Raw genomic sequence first — 20,493 nt, 5'->3', positions numbered from 1 at the left:
GAAAAGAATGAGTAAGGAAGTCTTCACAGACTGTAAGAACACAGGAAGGTATTTTTCAGGGCAAGCTATCTGATATTCTAAAATAGATATTCTACTGTTAAATCAGGAAGAGATGGACCAATTTTCCAAGCTTTAGGGGTATAGTCAATTGATTTCATTAGAATAGTCCTTGGTGTCCACTTGAAAGACTCCATCTTTCTGTCATTGGCTGCCTGGCTCACCCATAGCACCTTTCATCAAATGGAGAACATAATCTGGGTTTTCATTAAAGCAAAGATGCTGGAAGGACTAAGTAGGAAATAATGGTTGGTAGCTTATCTTTCATCAGAAGACTCAAATGCTTTCCAAACATGATTTTTTACATCTTTTCCCAAGTTAAGATGGGTTAAGATGATAAGTACTTAATAGTTACAGAACTCATGGTCTATGCTTGACCTGTGTGACCCCAAGAACTGATGACTAAGCAACAGTTAACATACGGTGGAACAAATGTAGAAGTATAATGTTCTATGTAAGAGTAGAAACAGCCTTTGTTTTATGATAACCCTGTTTCCATTGCCATACTTGATCTCCCTCTACTTCTGTGAAAGTGATTTTTGTAAGACCTAAAAATTGCAAGTATATATGTTCAGTGTCCATCTCGGAGGATCCTCAATGCCCATTCATGTTCAGGGTCTTTAAGAGAGATTTTCATGTGCTTCTTCAGATGTCCATCTAAATGTCTCAAAGAAAATCATATGGAAACTGTAAGCTTCAAGTATCTCTTTTTTAAAGGAGCTCTTTGAAGCAGAGCTGATTCTCTATCAGAATTTAGGTTCATGCGTGACTTGTTTATAATATAAAGCCTCATATCTTTCCTTAGACCCATGTCCAAAACCTTAACAAAGGAAATTTCTTTGGAAGTGTGCTTTGGACTTGTGCTTACTGCAGAGTGCAGAACCAAAAGCCTATTTTCAAAAGCTCAGAGGTACACTTGAAAAACACTATAAAAATGGACAATGGCCGGACCGTATGTAAAAACAGAACTCTGACCCACAACCTGCAGCTACCCGCCTAGGGAGCCAACTCCTTCCTATAACTACAACAAATAGCCCAGGAGTCCAGCCTGCCATGCCTAATGCTTACAGGAAGCCAGATTGCCTCCTCTAGTGACAATCCAGGAAGTTGAACAACTTCTGTAATATTGAACCTCAAAAGACCAGGACCTAATTAATAATTAACAGTTTCTCTCATTTTTGTCTCCTCTTCCAGTTTAGGACCAGAGAAAGCCAAATATTCCCTTAACCAATCACACAGCATGCTCTGCTTCCAGCTTCCCTTTGCCAACAGCCTCTGATCAGGGGACACCTGCTCCTTTCCCTTTTTCTACCATAGAGCTCTCCCACTCCTCTCCCTGCCTTTGAATCTCTGCCAAATACCAGTGGTGGAGGCTGACTCCTTGGCTGTGGCAAGCTCTGAATAAATCGCCTTTGCTTTTCTCATTTAATTGGCCTTTGTGTTTACTTCCACACATTCAACTTCTAAGAGAAGTATGACAACTTGTTCAAACTCTCTGGGGCTAATGAATGTAGTGTGAATGAAAAAGCCAGGGGAATACTGAAATGTTCTATTACAAAAATTATCAAATATTTAGAGCTGATATTACAAAAATAACACTAACCACTAAAGAAGTGGCATTGTCTTTTCAAATGATTTGCTTTTCCCAAACAAGCCTGATTGAATGAGGTCAGGATAACATGACATTGTCCAGAAGACACAAAGTTGTTAGGGTTTAAAACAGCAAGACATGCGTGCCGTGACAGACAGGCAACTGTGGCTTACTCCAGGAATGCACAATTAAAAAAAATCTGTTGCCAAAACAGAACAGCTGGAATATGAACACAAGAGGTTTGAGTTTCACACTTAGGCCTATAATGTTAGTAAACCAGGAAGGAGGTGGCCTTGTCTGTCATGCTTCTCTGTAATTTCATATTGAACCGTCCAAGCAAGGATTGAAGGGTAAGGTTGCAATAATAAAAAGATGAAATAAATAAAAACCAAAGGCTGTTTAAAATAATGATTATACAGGTCAAATACTGTGAATGTATTTCTCTCACCAAGAAGCCTGTTCTTAGCTCTTGTACTTTAGGAGCAAAGGTCACAGGGGAAGCAGAAAAGGTAGAAAGAACATTGTTGTACAGTATTTCAGGGAAGACATGAGAGTACTTCACTCTGGGTCAAAATGGTCATCTTCACTTGGTCATCTTCACTCCTAGTCATAAATTAGGATGAATGAATTATTGGAATTAATTATTGCTTGTCAGCTCTCAGTACGTATTTGCTAAATGATTGAACAGCTTGCACAATCAAGTCATGCCTAAGAGGATGAGAGACTTTTTCAACTGTACTGAGCCAAGGGGACATTTTCAGTACTGTGAGCCCACATTTATACTGCTACCTTTTTAAAAAATATATTTATCTATTTGAGAAAAAATGGACAATGGCTGGTCTGTATATCAAAACAGAGCTCTGCCCCACAACCTGCAGCTACCCGCCTAGGGAGCCAACTCCTGTAACTACAATGAATAGCCCAGGAGGCCAGCCTGCCATGCCTAATGCTTACAGGAAGCCAGATTGCCTCCTCTAGTGACAATCCAGGAAGTTGAACAACTTCTGTAATATTGAACCTCAAAAGACCAGGACCAATTTAATAATTAACAGTTTCTCTCATTTTTGTCCCCTCTTCCAGTTTAGGACCAGAGAAGGGAGGACACAAGTGGGGGGGGGGCGGGAGGTGGAGAGGCAGAGTGAGAGGGAGAAACAGACTCCTCACTGGCAGGAAGCCCTTTGCAGAGCTCTATCTAGGGATTCTGAGATCATGACCGGAGCCCAAGGCATATGTTTAACTGACTGAGCCACCCAGGCACCCCATATTACTACCTTTTAATCAAAGTGGCCCTAACCCAGTATTTGTGGGGGGTGGGCATATGCTGCTTTGATTTCTGATCCCTGCTTTGTTATAACCGATGGCACCGAGGACATGTGTGGGAGCTGAAGCATTCATATGCAGGTTTGGTACCAGGTAAATGAAGCATCTCTGGGAAGTCCTCTGCACTCATCTGCTATTGCTGTTGTCATAAATTCCCACAGCTTCAGGCAACACTTACCTATTATTTCACAGTTCCTGTAGCAGGAATCCCCGAATAGTGGGGTTCAGCTGGCTTTCTGTATAGGTCTCACTGTGCTGACACTAAGGTGTCAGCAGGGCAGCATCGGAGCGTTCCCAGCATGTAGGCTGCCTGCATTCCAGGCTCAGGTCCCCTTCCTCCACCGTCATAGCCTGCTTCTGCATCTTTTCTGTTTCCTCTTCCTGCATCTCTGACTGCCATTTCTGCCCCAACTCTTCCACTTTTAAGGGCCCATGTGATTACACTGGGCTCACTTGGTAATCTAGGATAAACTATTTTAAGATTTGTAATCTTCATCTCATGTGCAAAGTCCCTTTTACCATGTAGGGTAGTGTCTGAAGTTTGTACTGGTTGGGGCATGGACATTTCTGGAGGGCCATTATTCTGCCTACCACAACCCTCTCTAAAACCACTCTAATATAGATGTTCTGTACCTATTTTGAGTGGCAGCATGTCACTGCCACTGGACCCTTTCTTTTAGATGAACCAAGATAAAGCATGTTCTTGGAACTCTGGTTATCATCCCTACAAATGCAAGGCTATTTTTCTAGTTCACTGTGAAGGTCCCTTTATATGTTTTGGTCAGAAAAAATAAAAATAAAATCCAGAGTGCTTAGCTCCTATTTATATTCTTGAGTATCTTTGCAAAACATCTCTGATAATCCTATCTGTATTCTGAGCCTGTATCTCTTTCTAGCAGCCCCAGTGGATTGATTGCCATAACATGGAAGGTTACATTTGTGCAGGGTCTTAAAAAATTCGAAAATCTTGGGAGAAAATACCATTATTGAAGCCCTTTATGCATTGAAAACTGTGCCAGGTGCTTCACATGTGTGATTTCACTTAATCTCCACAACAATCTGTAGGGTAGGTACTGTGTGACCATTTTACAGGTAAGAAAAATGAGGCTGCAAGAGGCCACATGACAACTACTGAGTGTGTCTCCAAGACATAAACTCCAGCTCTAAAGCTGGTGCCCTGCCGGCTTCAAGTTGGAAGAAGATGGGGGGATAGAGGAGAAATAATTATTCCAGGAAGATAGCAGTTTTGTACAACAATGTGTAATTGATTGGGCTCATTTTACTTTTAGCTGAGGAAGGAACAAGAAACAATAGACCCCAGGGAGCTAAGCCTGACAACGACAGAAGGAATAGAAAGAGGAAAAAGAGGAGTAGACCTAAGTCTAGGTCCAAGACTTTCAAATAAATACAAGACTCAGAAAGTCCAAGGATAAGATTTCTTATAAAACTTGTAAAGCTCCCAGAACTGCAGCCAGGCCAGAAATTCCACAGGCCCAGATCACTGCCTGTTTTTCTCTGGTTATTTCTACTTTCATTCTCCAGCAAAAGTGGGAATGTCCAGAGTTTGGGAGGGGATCTCATTCTCCTATTGTACTCGTTTCCCTCAAGCCAACAAAAGTAAATCTAACATCTCAGAATTTGTTCCAGAAGTAGTAAAATAATGAAGAAAATTCTTCCTGTTTCCTGTCACAATTTGGTAGAAAAAAATATGTTAGTTAGGATTCTCCAGAAAGACAGTGTGTGTCTAAAGAGAGAGGAAGGAGAGAGAGAATATTAAAAACTAGCTCATGACTGTGAAGACCAGTAAGTTTAAAATATGCAAGGTGGGACCCCTGGGTGGCTCAGCGGTTGAGCATCTGCCTTTGGCTCAGGGCATGATCCTGGGGTCACAGGATCGAGTTCCACATCGGGCTCCCTGCATGGAGCCTGCTTCTTCCTCTGCCCGTGTCTCTCTCTCTCTCTCCCTGTGTCTCTCACGAATAAACAAATAAAATCTTTAAAAAATATATGCAGAGTGGACCAACAGGCTACAGTCCCAGGGAAAAATCATTGTTGCAGTTAATATCTGAAGTCTTGCTCAGGGTGGGAATGAGAAGTGAAGATTAGTCTTTGTTCTATTCAGGCCCTCAACTGATTTGTGAAGCTTTCCCACATTATGGAGGGCAATCTGTTTTACTCAAGGCTATCAATTTTTTAAAACATATTTTATTTATTTATTCATGAGAGACACACAGAGAGAAAAAGAGAGGCAGAGACACAGGCAGAGGGAGAAGCAGGCTCCATGCAGGGAGCCCGACATGGGACTCGATACCGGGTCTCCAGGATCACGCCCTGGGCTGAAGACGGCGCTAAACCGCTGAGACACCAGGGCTGCCCCTCAAGTCTATCAATTTAAAATGAAATTTCCTCAAAAACATTCTCAGAGAAAGATACAGAATAACATTTGACCAAATGGCCCAGTCAAGTTGACACATAACATTCACCATCACAGGAGCTCCTGGGTGGCTCGATGGTTGAGCATCTGCCTTCAGGTCAGGTAGTGATCCTGGAGTCCTGGGATTGAGTCCTGCATCAGGCTCCTCATAGGGAGCCTGCTTCAAAAAAAATCTTTAAAAAAAATTCACCATCATATGCAAGTTAGCAACCATTTATCAACTTCAAGGGCCCCACCATATTTGTGTTTTAAGATCTCTTTGTTTAGTGAAGTTGGTGGAGCTCACAATATCCAATTAAACTTCTTGAAATGCCTTGTAGAGGAGAAATATTATGGCCTCTTTCCAATTGGCTGATTCAATATGTCGAGAATTCTATAACCCTGGGGTGCAATTAGGATAAGCTCTGGAGCCTGTACAATTCAATTTTTATTTAGCCATGTCAATAAACCTACTCCAGAGAATAAAGGATGAGATATATGAGACAAAAAGCAGAGGCAGCTCATATGTTTTGTGAGACCAGAGAGGAATGTAGAAGAAAAAAATATTAAATCACTTGGACACATTTAAACATTTTCCTATACACATTTCACAAAATCACCTGAAAAATTTCAAGTATTTCCTTAAATATACACATTTATTTATGTGTATATACATATATGTATATATATGTGTGTATAGACGCACATATATATGTATACACACCTCACCTGAAGCATTTCTTTATTTAAATATTTAAATCTATATATTGAAATATCTTCTGATCATATATTTCAAGCAAAACCCAGCCTCATCCTTAATGCTAAAAAATACTAGAAGCATTCTCATTGAGGTTGGAAACAAGATAAGGATATCTATCTTCCATTAACATAGTTATTTAGCTCTTTTGTCATGGGGGTAACAGTCAAGGCAAGAAGAAAAAAATTAAGAGACAAAACATTTTAATAAGAGAGTACAAATTATCTATTAGAGGATATGATTGTAGGTCTAGAAAGAACCCAAGCCAATCAACTAAAAAATTATTCATATACAATAAGAGATTTCTGTAAAGTAAATAGATTCAAAACAAGTATACAAAAATCAATAGCCTTAGTATACATAAGCAACTATCAACTAGAAAAATTAAAATGGAAGAAAAGATATTATTTCCAAGAGCCATCACAAACAACACTAGAAGTAAACCTAACAAGTGATGAGTTAGATCTGTGAGAAAAATTTTTTAATAGTTCAAAGAGGACCTGAGTATAAAGCAAGGTATACTCTGTTCTCAGGCAAGAAGATAATAATATAAACATACCAATTCCTTCTAAGTCAATCTATAAATTATAGTTTATCCCACTATAAACTACAAATAGAAAACTTTTAAACTTAACTACTTCTAAAGTTCATGTGCAAAAGTATATTCTTGTGCAAGCATATTTAGAACAATTCTAGAAATGAAAAGATAAGAAAACTGGAGTGTTAAAATATTTTAAAGAAAAAAATAAATAATGTGCACATAGAAAAACACCATTTTGAGGAAAAGAATGCAGACACAGAGAATACAAAAACCAAGTACATAAAGTTATAACATGATAAAGGAGGTGTTGCTGGAGGTGGGAAAAAGATAAATTCTTTAATAAGTGAAGTTTTGTCAACTTGATAACATTCTGTGAAAAAAGAAGTCCATTTTTTATTACAAAATTTCTAGGTGAATCTAACATTAAATTAGAAAAAGAATAAATTATAAAAGTACTAGAAGAAAATGTGGGTAAACTTTTTTATACACTGTAACACTATTATATACTTTTTTCTAAACCCAAAAAGATTGACAAAATTGACTATATTAAGAAAGAAAAGACAAAAGTTGAAAAAGAACCTTTTAATATGTATGTCTCACAAAGCCCTCATTTTCCTAATATCCAGAGAACTACAAATCAAGAAAAAAAGGTCAACAATCACGTACAAAATGGGATGAAAATCTTAAGTAGTCCTCAGCAAACAAAACTACAATTAAAAACTCTAAGGAAAGAATTCTAATTTATCAGATTAACAGAAGTCAAAGTTTGATGAGGCATTGTGTGTATAGGGAATGGGAGCTGGAAAGGGTGCACTGCTGCTCTGAACGTATATCATTGCATGTTATGGAGGTCAATTTGAAGACATCTAATAAAATGCAAAATGCAGATTGCTTTGACTCGCAGTTTTATTTCTTGGAAATCATCCTACACATGGTCTCTCACATGTGAGCAAAGACATATGTCGAAGGATATTTATTCCGACATTGCCTGCTAGGGCAAAATGTTTAAAAACAACATAAATGTACATCAATAAATATTTGTAAGTCAACTACAGTCTACTCACACAATAAAATACTAGCAGATATTTTTATTTCTTTATTTAGAGAGAGAAAAAGAGTGAACGGGGGGTGGGGAGAGGTAGAAGGGGAGGGAGAGAGATAGAGGGAATCTCAAGGAGACTCCAAGTTCAGCACAGAGTCCAATGCAGGGCTCAATCTCACAACCCAAAGATCACAATCTGAGCCAAAACCAAAAGTTGGACACTTAACTGACTGAGCCACTCAGACGCCCTAGCAGATATCTTTAAAAGTCATTTCTATATGCATTAAAATGGAAATATTTCCAAAATATAATAAGTGAAAAAAGCAAGACATAGAGAACTATGTGCAATATGCTACTGCATATGTAAACTAAAGGGAGTGTTAGTCTGTATGATTGGCTTAGGAAAATGTCTTGTCTACCCAAGGATGCTTAAAAAACTGGGTATAATGATGAGAAACCAAGGACTGTGGAACAGGATGGGAAGAAATTACTTTTTACTACTGTATATTATTTTGTGCCTCTTAAAGTTATACACCAAGCATATACATTATGTCTTCTAAATGAATAAATAAATTCAAAGTTATTGGAAATTTTATGGATGGCCAATTCACAAGATCAAATTGTAAAATAAATGCTATTATAGCACTAGGAGCTCCTGATGATCACACTACATAATCTGTTCAGAGCATTTTTGGATTGCCAAAGCCTGGGTATAGGAAGTCTTCATATGTATATATGTGTATATATATATATATATATATTTGATACTAAAAAGCTTGAGGAAAAAGAGTCAAGCAAGACATGACAATTCTTAGGCTACAGAGTGTAGGAATGACATTATTCCTTTATTTAAAAAAGAATTGAACACAATTATATGTCAGGAGGTAGAAATGATAACAAAAGAGGAAAAGAAAACTCTTATTTCTTGCACTCAAGTCACTTCAAAATTACTAGACAAAAGGGTCCAGAATACAAGAAAGACAAAATAATTAAAATTAATAAGCAACATGAATTAAAATGATTCCAGGTGGTTCCACTAACAGTAAAAGAATAGAGACTAAGAGAAGTTTTGTAGAAGTTAAAATCGTGACCTTGATTTTCAAGACCTTATGAACTCCCTTTAAAAAGCGTAAACTCTTCCAGCTCCAGGAGCAGTTCTCAGCTACTACCAATAGTCCTCCCCAACCCCCAAGTACCCACATAGTTTCAGTTAGCAGAGAATATTCTGTTCTGACCTTGTACATAACAGAGATGTACAGCTGTCAAACAGCCAGTAAGTCAGCCACAGAGGTCAGGAGGTCTTGTCAGGCTGTAGCAGGGAGGAGTTCCCACAAATAGGGCCAAAAAGCTTCATGAAACACTTTGGAATCATTACCAGGAATATCTCTTTAGGACTTGGAAGGATTCAAGTAACAATTAACTAGAGATATTCTGATAGATAATGCAAGTGTGTAGAAAGTTCCAAACCATCCTGGTTTATCTTTATGTTATAATCCATCCTTTTCAGGGGATTTCTCGAAAGCAATATTTCCAAAGGTACAGTTTTTTTTTGCTTCCTCCTACATTGATTTACATAGCCCATTGACTTACATATAATCTGTTTAAACTTGACAATTCATAAAACCTAGACTTTGGTTTTAAATTTGGCTTGAATGGAAGTGCCATCAACAGTTCATTTAGAATTTGAAGTTCTTTTCCAAAAATTCAAAAAGATTCAAATATAATCACCTCAGATGTGTAGATCAGGAGTCTATAGCCTATGGCCTGAGAACCACATCTGGCCCACCAGCTGATTTTGTAAATAAAAATTTGTGGAGCACAGCCATATCTTTTGCTTACATGCAGCCTATGGTGGCTTTCACAGGGGAACAGCCAAATGGAGCACTTGCCATGGGGACCATAGGACCTACAGCCTAAAATATGTTCTGTCTCATCCTTTTAAAACAAATTTGCCAACCCCTAATTGAAATTCATGCAGTCAGAGCCTGAAACATCCAGAAAAACTTCATTCTTAATGATGTGATCACATTAGCAGTAACTAAGATTCTTCCTTTGATAATAGCCAAGAGTTTAAAGCTGGACAGACTTGGCTTTCACTCTTGTCTATAACGCTTTTGCATATTTTAATCAAGTTACTTATTCTCGTGGTGCCTGTTTTCTCACCTGTAAGACAAGGATAATAATATACATGGTGCAAGGTTATTATGAGGATTATAAAAAGATGCCATTTATAATAGTCAGGAGGTAAGGCAAAGAGGCCAATGGATAAGAATCCAATAACTATCTCAAAGAACGTAACTTTTTGTGTGTTTGATTATTTATTGGGCTTCGGACAACAATGATTTTATTAGATCACAGTTCTGTGGTTTAGGAAATCAGGCAGCACTCATGGGAGTGATTCCATTGTTCTAGATGGTATTTTCTAGATGGACTGGTCTGGAGGTTTCATATAGCTTCACTCCCATGTGACTTCTTAAGCTGGGCTCTGCTTGGTTGGTCAACTCGATCACCCACATGTGGCCTCTCAGGCCTGGCTGTTCCAGGGGGAGTGGACTTACCAGAGGACAGCTCAGGACTCCAGGAAGCATTCCAGAGACAAAGACAAAAGCTGGAAGACTTCTTGTGACCTAGCCTGAGAATCACACAAATGTCACTTCCACCACACGCAAGTGAGCCTCTGAGGCCAGTCTTTACCTCATAATGGTAGGACTCAGAGAGAATCTGTGGCCATCATTAATCTATCATGCCCTGTTTTATGTACATAAAACAATTTCACTAAAACCAACCACCAAAGCAACAAGAATTGGACTCAGCCAAAGACTTGGAGAATTTAGGATTGCATGACGCTTGTTTACATTACTTTTCAACTTGTCCTCAACTTGTTTTGGCAGCAGCTAAGCACAACTTGTCCCTTCTAACAACCAAAGGGGCTGGAATTTTCATTTCCCAGAATTTACTAGATTAGCTGAGTCATTATTCTTATTCTTACTACACCTATAAGATGAATGAAAGAAAGGCATTGTCCTTTTCCAAGAGAAATAAGTACAGTGTACCTGAAAATATAAAGGATTTTAGCGATATTTGAGAAGTATTTTGTTGGAAAGTAGTAGCCACCTGCCATCTTTGTTCTTTCCTCAAATGTGGAAATGTAATTTTTCAAATCCATTTTTATTCCAAATGTGTTGGAGGGGAAAAATCCCTGTGATGGTGAGGAATTCAGTCATATGTCATTGAGCTGATCCAAGTGGTTCTACCAAGAAATGCAGTAAAACTAAATGGAGGGATCCCTGGGTGGCGCAGCGGTTTAGCGCCTGCCTTTGGCCCAGGGCGCGATCCTGGAGACCCGGGATCGAATCCCACATCGGGCTCCTGGTGCATGGAGCCTGCTTCTCCCTCTGCCTGTGTCTCTGCCTCTCTCTCTCTCTGTGTGTGTGTGTGTGTGTGTGTGTGACTATCATAAATAAATAAATTTAAAAAATTTAAAAAAAATCGCGAAAACTTATATATATATATATAAAAAAAAACTAAATGGAAAAGTGAAGTGAGATCAGCCCTCATGTACCGAACAGATGTTAGATCTGAAATAGACACAAGGGCTCCAGAGCTTAGCTGAGGCTGAAGTTCTGTGGAACAGGTTAGTGGAGTCACTTTCTGTGTCTTCCTGCAAGTAGTAAAGACTTTAGAACTGCGTTGGGGGCAAGATCTGATAGTTTATATCTGAGAAAGAATATCATTCTCCAGATGAGAAACACATAATCCAAATCCCTTTTGGAAACTCCTTTCGGGCAAAGTTATAGGAAAGAATCTTTGTAAAATTTACAGTTTTACTCACTCTCTGATATATAAAATCAACAAATTTTTGATAATGTTTAATGTACTATGTCACTTGCATGGACATAGCAGGGTGGCTGGATGGGAGGATGGCCAATAGAATCCTCGGAGTTTGCTAGGCTTGGAAACACAGTTTTTTTAACCACTAGTGTTTTACTTGATGAGAATGAATACTTTAAGATTAGGAGCACTGTTTTCGTTTCCAAACAATGCTTCCAAAAAGAACAGCCATTAATCAGCAAGTAATATTTTTTTAGTTTAAATAACACAAGTCTTTCCTTTTTTTTTCCTCTAGGAATGTGACCTACTTAAAACTCACACACACTAATATCACTAAAAATGTTAACAATTATTTAATATTGTTATTTTAAAATTTAAATTGTAAAAATTTGTTGAGTCTATCATTTAAGATATAATAAAAGAAACTGGAAACCAGATTTTGCTCTTAAAATTTGCATTTAAAAATTAGCTTTTTAAAATGCTTTGGTTCTGAGGTTTGTTCTCAGTGGGAAGATCTCAATTTGGCACACAACTTATATCCTCACACTGAAGAATGCCATTCCTGAAAGCCTGAGTATGCAGGCATGGGGCTGTGGCTTCTTAGAAAGGAGTCATTGAGAATACCCCCTGTTGAGAATAACGCATATTTATAGTACATTGCAGCTTACAAAATGCTTTCACATAAATTGCCTTACTGGTTCTTCATACATGTGAACTAATTTTCCTTGGCCCATTATGTAGTTAAAGAAACTGAGGATCTGAAAAGATAGAAGGTTTTTCCCTTTCCTCCAAATCCCGACTATTCTGAGCTGAGGCAGGACCCTGACTGACCTAAGGTGGCTTTTCACCTTCCACATGGCTCACCAGTATTACCTATTCTGAGCAAGCATGTCATTTCCCTTCTGCCTCCCACACAGCATGTTCTCTCTCACCTATGTGTGCTGGGTGGTTTTGTGTTGTTTGTTTAAATGCTTCTCATGTCCAAAAATGTTTAACTCAGGAAGATTTCCCTAAACGTGTCTGCTCACATCTCTCTCACATTTTTATAACACCCTACACCACATTTATGTGTGATGCGTCATGGCATTTGCATGTGTGATTTCCCTGTTCCTTCTCTAATATTTGCATGTCTTAGGCATCCAAATGGCAAATCAATACCTTGAGTGCTGGGGTTGTGCCCTTCATCCACACTCCTTCACCTGAATGCCAAGCACATTTCCATGTATGGAGTAGGAGAATACTTATTATTCAAAAGAACAATCTGACAATCTCTGTTGCTCAGTAGGGTGCCCGGGTTTCATTCCTCTATTTCAAATGCCCTCTATGCTCCCACCTTTCCAACTATCCTGAACACCCAGCTCCTGAACATCAAGGGAGACTTTAGTCACTGTCTTCCAGCATTTGTCATTTGTCATTTACATGCCCATCTTTCCCAACAAACTACCCAGAACATACACACAAGATCAATAACCACCACAGTTTCAAATACCTCCCATGTTTTCTTTAATTGCTAATAGAAGGAATTCTTAAGCCCTAGGAGACTATAAATTCTTTTAGAGTAGACAATATGTCTTGGGAGATATTTGTGGGGTGAACACAGTCTTTGGAAAAAGATCAGCACTAAAACAGTGAAGTCACCTCTGACAAAAAGCACTCATCCCCGAAAACGAATAAACTAACTCTGTGAAATCTTTCTGAAAATCACTCCAACATTTTTCAGAGGAAGTTGGTATGCATATCTGACATTTTTTTAAAAGATTTTATTTATTTATTTATGAGACACACACACACACACACACACACACACACACACACACACAGAGGCAGAGACACAAGGCAGAGGGAGAAGCAGGCTCTATGCAGGGAGCATGATGTGGGACTAGATCCCGGGTCTCCAGGATCACACCCTGGGCTGAAGGCAGTGCTAAACTGCTGAGCCACTCGGGCTGCCCTGAAATTTTTTGTTGTAAACAAATCATTATATTCGCAACACACTTGGCAAAATCCTATTGGAAGAATATTGATGGTGAGCAAGGAGAGTTGTCATGTGAATCATTTTTTTACAATGAAAATGTCTGATGCAAATATTTCTCATAACTCTAGGATGAGCATATTTATGAGCTCCATAAAGATTTCATCTAATTCTAAAATATATGGATTTTGGATTTCCATAGCATATTTTATACTCAGGATAATGAAAAGTAATGAGCTGAATATAGACCATTATATCAAAGTGAATAGGATGGTCATTATTCATTCCTAATATTAGAATCTATTTTCATTACATCTTAGGGAATTTAGCCTACCTATAATAATAATATATAGTAATATCTTAGTAAATTTTATAGTACGAAAATGCATTTAGACTTCTTGATCTGTAATGGCAACACCACATATACAAGACCAGCTTTATATGGGAATAAATATAGGAGCCAGAGCTCAAATTGCAGTATAAGGATCACTGGGGAAATTTGTTAAATATCTAAATAGTCTGGCCTCAGTGTAGAGATCTGAATCAACCTTTATACTTTGAACAATAGCAATAGTGATTCATTCTAAAACTGGGAAGCCAATGGACTAGGGGGATCAAAGTGGTGCCACACAGGCTTGCAAGAGCAGATCATGCCCATCCCTCTTCCCAACCCTGCATTCACTGACGACCTGGTGCTAACTCAGTCAACCATGGCAGCAGTATGTAGACCATGCAACATGATGATGACTATGTTGCTAAACTTTTACCAGCTGTCCACCAGATAAGAAATCAGAGCCTTGGTCTCTCTCCATAAGAGAATTTTTTGGACAAACTTTGGTCCTTTGAAAACTTTCTGACAAACATTCTACTGTAGGTATAGTAAGAGGCTCAAAGTTACCAACGTGTGAAATTCAGTATTTTCCTTTAATGAAGTGAAAATAACAAGGCTCAAGGAAGGGAGCTAATAGTCAATCCGAAGCAAGGGAAACTAAATTTTCTTGTGAGTGGTATTGTTAAGGATTTATGGCCAAGGCTGTACCCTGGGTAAGGTGATTCAGGGGAAGATGTGAGAGAAGAGGGGCCTATAGATCTGCTTTGCCAACTTTCTCATATCTAATCAGGTCCAACTATCCTGTGTCTTTCAACTGCAAGCTAACTTTGCTCAAATATGGTGACTTAATAAGGGGACATTCAATAGCACACCTCTCCTATTCCTCCTGGACATGTAGTCACTTAATGCTCACCTAAGAACAAATCAGAACTAGATAGAGATGATGCTCACTTAATATTTTATTAAATACCACAGGAAACTTAGAGATCGGGCTTTAAGATTTGGATTCTTTCTTCCCTACAGCATTACATGTGAGTTTTGGAATGACTGGGTCAGCAACAAGTCCCATGACTCTGAGACATATTCATGCTCTAACGGCCTGTGTGCAGTATCTTTGGGTGGGAAAACTATAGTTTTGAAGGAAAAAAGAAACTATCTTGCAATTTCAATCACTGAGAGAAATTGAGTGATGAAAACCTTCTTTAAAATAACTGGCAGAACAGCAAAGGATACAGTCAACAAAACTAAAAGACAACCTACAGAATAGGAGAAAATATTTGCAAATGACCTATCAGATAAAGGGCTAGTTTCCAAGATCTGTAAAGAACTTATTAAACTCAACACCAAAGAAACAAACAATCCAATCATGAAATGGGCAAAAGACATGGACAGAAATCTCACAGAGGAAGACATAGACATGGCCAACATGCACATGAGAAAATGCTCCACATCACCTGCCATCAGGGAAATACAAATCAAAACCACAATGAGATCCCACCTCACACCAGTGAAAATGGGGAAAATTAACAAGGCAGGAAACCACAAATGTTGAAGAGGATGCGGAGAAAGGGGAACCCTCCTGCACTGTTGGTGGGAATGTGAACTGGTGCAGCCACTCTGGAAAACTGTGTGGAGGTTCCTCAAAGAGTTCAAAATAGATCTGCCCTATGACCCAGCAATTGCACTGTTGGGGATTTACCCCAAAGATACAGATGCAGTGAAACGCCGGGACACCTGCACCCGATGTTTCTAGCAGCAATGGCCACAATAGCCAAACTGTGGAAGGAGCTTCGGTGTCCATCGAAAGATGAATGGATAAAGAAGATGTGGTTTATGAATACAATGGAATATTCCTCAGCCATTAGAAATGACAAATACCCACCATTTGCTTCAAGGTGGATGGAACTGGAGGGTATTATGCTGAATGAAATGAGTCAATCGGAGAAGGACAAACATTATATGTTCTCATTCATTTGGGGAATATAAATAATAGTGAAAGGGAATATAGGGAGAAGAAATGTGTGGGAAATATCAGAAAGGGAGACAGAACATAAAGACTCCTAACTCTGGGAAACGAACTAGGGGTGGTGGAAGGGGAGGAGGGCGGGAGGTGGGGGTGAATGGGTGACGGACACTGAGGGGGCCACTTGACGGGATGAGCACTGGGTGTTATTCTGTATGTTGGCAAATTGAACACCAGTAAAAAATAAATTTATTATTAAAAAAATAAAATAAAATAACTGGCAGAGTGCACTAGGTCTTGATTTGCAAGGAATTATGAAAGATCAGTCCTTTAATAGAGTACTAAATATACAAAAAAATTCTTAGGGATAGTCTGCAATCTAGGCACCACGTGGGGTCCCATATATATTGATAATCTACACCAACTTGCCTGGTACAGTTATGATTTTATAAAATTCCATTTTCTCCAATAAAAGATTTCCATTACTGGACTAATCAAATGAGACTTATGCATAGCTTATAAAAAATTAGCTTCACAAATTAAAAAAAAAAGAAACAACAACTTTAGTCAGATGATGTGTCCCAATTTGAGATTTGGAGAGTATATTCACCATGTTTATAGAACTCATGATAGGTGCCTGGTAGTTAGATCTGTGTCCAAAGGCAGGCTCTGTGTTTTAAACATGAGAGCATAGCACAAGGACACTCCCGGTGTCTTGAAGCACATGCAAGGCTTATTTCCAGGCCCCTGTCTTCCCCTGATTCACACCTTCTACTTCTCTAAAGCTGAAAGTCTGTTGAATTAGGCAAAGGCAAGCAGCCCCATATGTCACAAGAAAGGTTAATCGATGTGTCTGAGGCTATGGGCTGCCCTATGAAACTAAGTAAAAAAAGAGAGTAAGGAGTACACAATAAAAGCTTGTTGGAGAACTAGAGTATTTTCCTAAATGATTAACTTTCTGCTGTTTCCCCATCCCCACCACCAAATTCCGGCCTCTCCTTGATAAAAGTCATTAAGTGTAGGAGGAGGTCTGCTGGGGAGGAAGCCTGAGAACTTAGGGAGTACATGAGGAAACAAACTCATTATATGGCGTGGAGATTGAGTTCTGGGTGGTCCTTGCCTGATCCAGGCTGTCCTGAGGTGCTGGAACAACACAGATGCCAAGGGAGAGCCCACGCAGAGATTGCTCTCCTACCTCTTATTTTCCATGAGAAACTTTGCATGACCTTTTCCAGTTTTCCTCCTCACATGGACAACTTGTGGCGATATTAGGGCCCAACATTCATGAATGCACCTTGCCCACCCCCAGGGAATATTTTGAATTATCATGTTTTCAAAGAAAAAACATTCCTAACTTAAATATTTCTTTCAAAAAAAGATTTTGTTTATTTCTTCAGGAGAGATACACAGAAAGAGGCAGAGACACAGGCAGAAGGAGAAGCAGGCTCCATGCAGGGAGCCTGATGTGGGACTTGATCCTGGGACCCCGGGATCATGCCCTGAGTCAAAGGCAGACGCTCAACCACTGAGCCACCCAGGAGCCTCCTTAACTTAAAGATTTAAAAGATTTTATTTGGACCGGGAGAGGAAGATGAAGGAATAAGTAGTGGTCTATATTAGTAGTTTCTAAAGCATATTCTATTTTGGGAAAGCATGTTTTACACCCTCTCACTTCAAATAACATTGCACTTGAGCATAATCAACACTCTGAGATATCCTACAGTTAAAATAATCACCCTTAGATTAAAAAAAAAATTGTTGTGTTAACACATATGTATTATAAAATTTACCATCTGAGCCATTTTTATGTGTGCAGTTCAGGGGTATTAAATCCCCTCATATTGTTCCGTAGCCATCACCACTGTCCATCCACAAAACTCCTTCCATCTTGTAAACTGGAAACTCTGTCCCCATTGAATAGGAACTCCACGTTCTCCCCGCTCCCCGGAACCACTGTTTTACCTTCTGTCTCTATGATTCGACCAAGTACCTCATGTAAAGTGAAATCATACAGCACTTGTCCTTTTGTGACTGGATTGTTTCCCTAAGCATAATGACCTCAAAATTCATCCATGGTGTCACCTGTTCAAGAACTCCCTCCCTTTTTACTGCTAATATTGCATTGCGTGTGGACACCACATTTTGCTTAGCCAGTCATCGGTTGTTGGACACATATTTTAGCTACTGTGAACATGGGGGTGCAAATATCTCTTTGAGACATTGGTTTAAATTCTTTTGGGTGTATACCCAGAAATGGATAGATTTGGTTTCATTCAACATTTCCAAAGCTTGTTAATTGCAGAACCCTTCAGTTTATACTCAAATTAAATTGAACCCCATTGATATTAACAACAGCACAAGAAATTCATGTTCTGCAGCCCACTAGTTAGAATATCACTCATATATGTCACTTTTTTTTTCAGAAACCAAGCAAATAAATAAAAAACCTCTGAAAGAGGCTCCTTCCTTTATATACATCTTTATACACAAGAATACTTCACCAGATCAACCCACTTCTGAAGTAATTGGGTCCTGAGCAAGAGCCATGCCGCAGGCCCGGAACTGGACTCCTGAGGTCCTCAGAGCAGAGCACCGTTGCTCGGAAGGGAGGCCCGCCAAGCCTCCATTGCTGGAATTGAATGGTTTTCGTTCCAGAGATGGCACTTCTGCTCAGATGCCAAATGTCACTCCTTGACAATTTATAATTGAAGGTATCAATTTCCTTTTCTGAGGGGTTTTAACTATCTGCCACATGTGCTCTTTTTGTGCATTTACTATCGAATTATATTTTGTAACTTTCTCTTGCCAAATTATTCCTCACCATAAATTCTCAGTAAGTTAACACTTCACCCCAAGTCCTTTGCAGCAATCCACAGTACACGTGGGTGCCGAGACTCTCAGTAATGAAAGGAAAGCTGCTAATGTCGACATAACCATATATCTTAAAGGAGCAGATGGACTGAGACCTCAATTCTTCAGGAAGTGGGGATGTTCTGATCTTCGTGATTTACTCACTAGGCTTTCTTGAGTCAAAGGTTACTTACTACCAACAGACACATCTCTTTCATCCCTTTGAGTCCTGAGGTTCTCCCTGGGTTTAAGCTCCTGGCATTTGAGATGAGCTTCTCCCGTGTTTCTTCAGCGTCCACTCCACAAACACCAAGCAAAGGAAACATTAGCAAGGGGGAGGAATGGAGAGGTCTGTGTTGCAGCTTGGGAGGCAGCTCTGGGAAAGAGGAGCACAGACATTGTAACACCAAGAACTGAGCACTCAAGAGAATTTGTATTCGTTGGGGCTTGTCCAATGGGTTGTCAGGGCCTTGGTGAGTGGAGTAGGCTTCTGACTGCACTACAGACGTGTCATATCTGTATCTGTGCTGGCTGGAGACATGGAATATGGAGGCACTACCTTTCTGCCTCATGGTTCATCTCCTGCAACATGATTACCACCAGACAGCCAGGGCTCCTACCCCAAGTCCTGCCTGTTGGAGTGCCCTGTTCTGGCCAGCCATCCTTCAGCCATGCTTCTCTGTGGCAGACAATTCTGAGCACCAAGCCCGTGGCACCCTCTGCTTCCACACCCTATCCTGCATACCCAGGATCAGAAATTCCCCATCTCAGGGCTCAAGCCACTGCCAGCCGGCAAGGAGCTTTTCCATGGATATATGGGTCTCTGGAGGACCCACTTATAGACCTGAGAGGTGGCCAAAGAATGGTTAATTGCAGGGCAGGAGGGAAGTGGGTTTGGACAGAGCTTAGACATGCAGATAGGAGCATGACACACATTCATGGGTGAGGTATCTTGCAGTGAGAGACAGAGCTGAAATTGGGAAGAAAGTAGAAGTGGGCATACATGTGTATTCTTGCCCCCAAGCCCTGTAAATGATGGAGGTGAACCCGCTGAATCTGTCCTAGTAAGACACTGGGCAGGGGACGACATCTCCATACATTAAAAAAAGGCTTCCTTGCTTTGCTGGCTACCAGCCCTTCATGTGTATTAGACTCTGTGCTAAGAAGTTTACATTCATTGCCTCCTCGAATTAACCAAAATATAGAAGAACTAATATCAGTCTCATTTACAGATGAAGAAATAGAGGCCAATAGAGATTAAGTAATTCACCCACATTAACACAGCTTGTAAGTGGTGGGCTGGGGTTCAAATCCCAGAAGGAGATCTCTATCCTGTGTGAGTGAAGGGAAGCAGAGAAGGCTGAACAGATACAGGTAGGGGTTGGTTCTCGAGAGGGAGGATAACCTTGGAAGGGGTCAGGAGGGATGCAGACACACTCACAGAAAATGAACCGGCGAAGAAGGAAAAAAAGCAGGTCAGAGGCCCAGGACAAAGTGCTGCCTAGAGCCGGGGATCTTGGGGAGGCTGGCTAAAAATTCCAGCTTTGCTTCTGAGTAGAGCCCAACTCTACCTACCAGTGATCTTAAAGCAAATTATTCAGTTCCTTACATAGGACACCTTATACCTATTGGACCAAAAAAATTCTTCTTGAAGGAAGATTTACATTTTATTTATTTATTTATTTATTTATTTATTTATTTATTTATTTATCTATTTATTTTTAACGATTTTATTTATTTATTCATGATAGAGAGAGAGAGAGGCAGAGACACAGGCAGAGGGAGAAGCAGGCTCCATGCAGGGAGCCCGACATGGGACTCAATC

This window comes from Canis lupus, chromosome 25 (assembly GCF_003254725.2).
Source record: "Canis lupus dingo isolate Sandy chromosome 25, ASM325472v2, whole genome shotgun sequence".
In the NCBI taxonomy this organism is placed as follows: Eukaryota; Metazoa; Chordata; class Mammalia; order Carnivora; family Canidae; genus Canis; species Canis lupus.
This window is presented reverse-complemented; position numbering follows the sequence as displayed.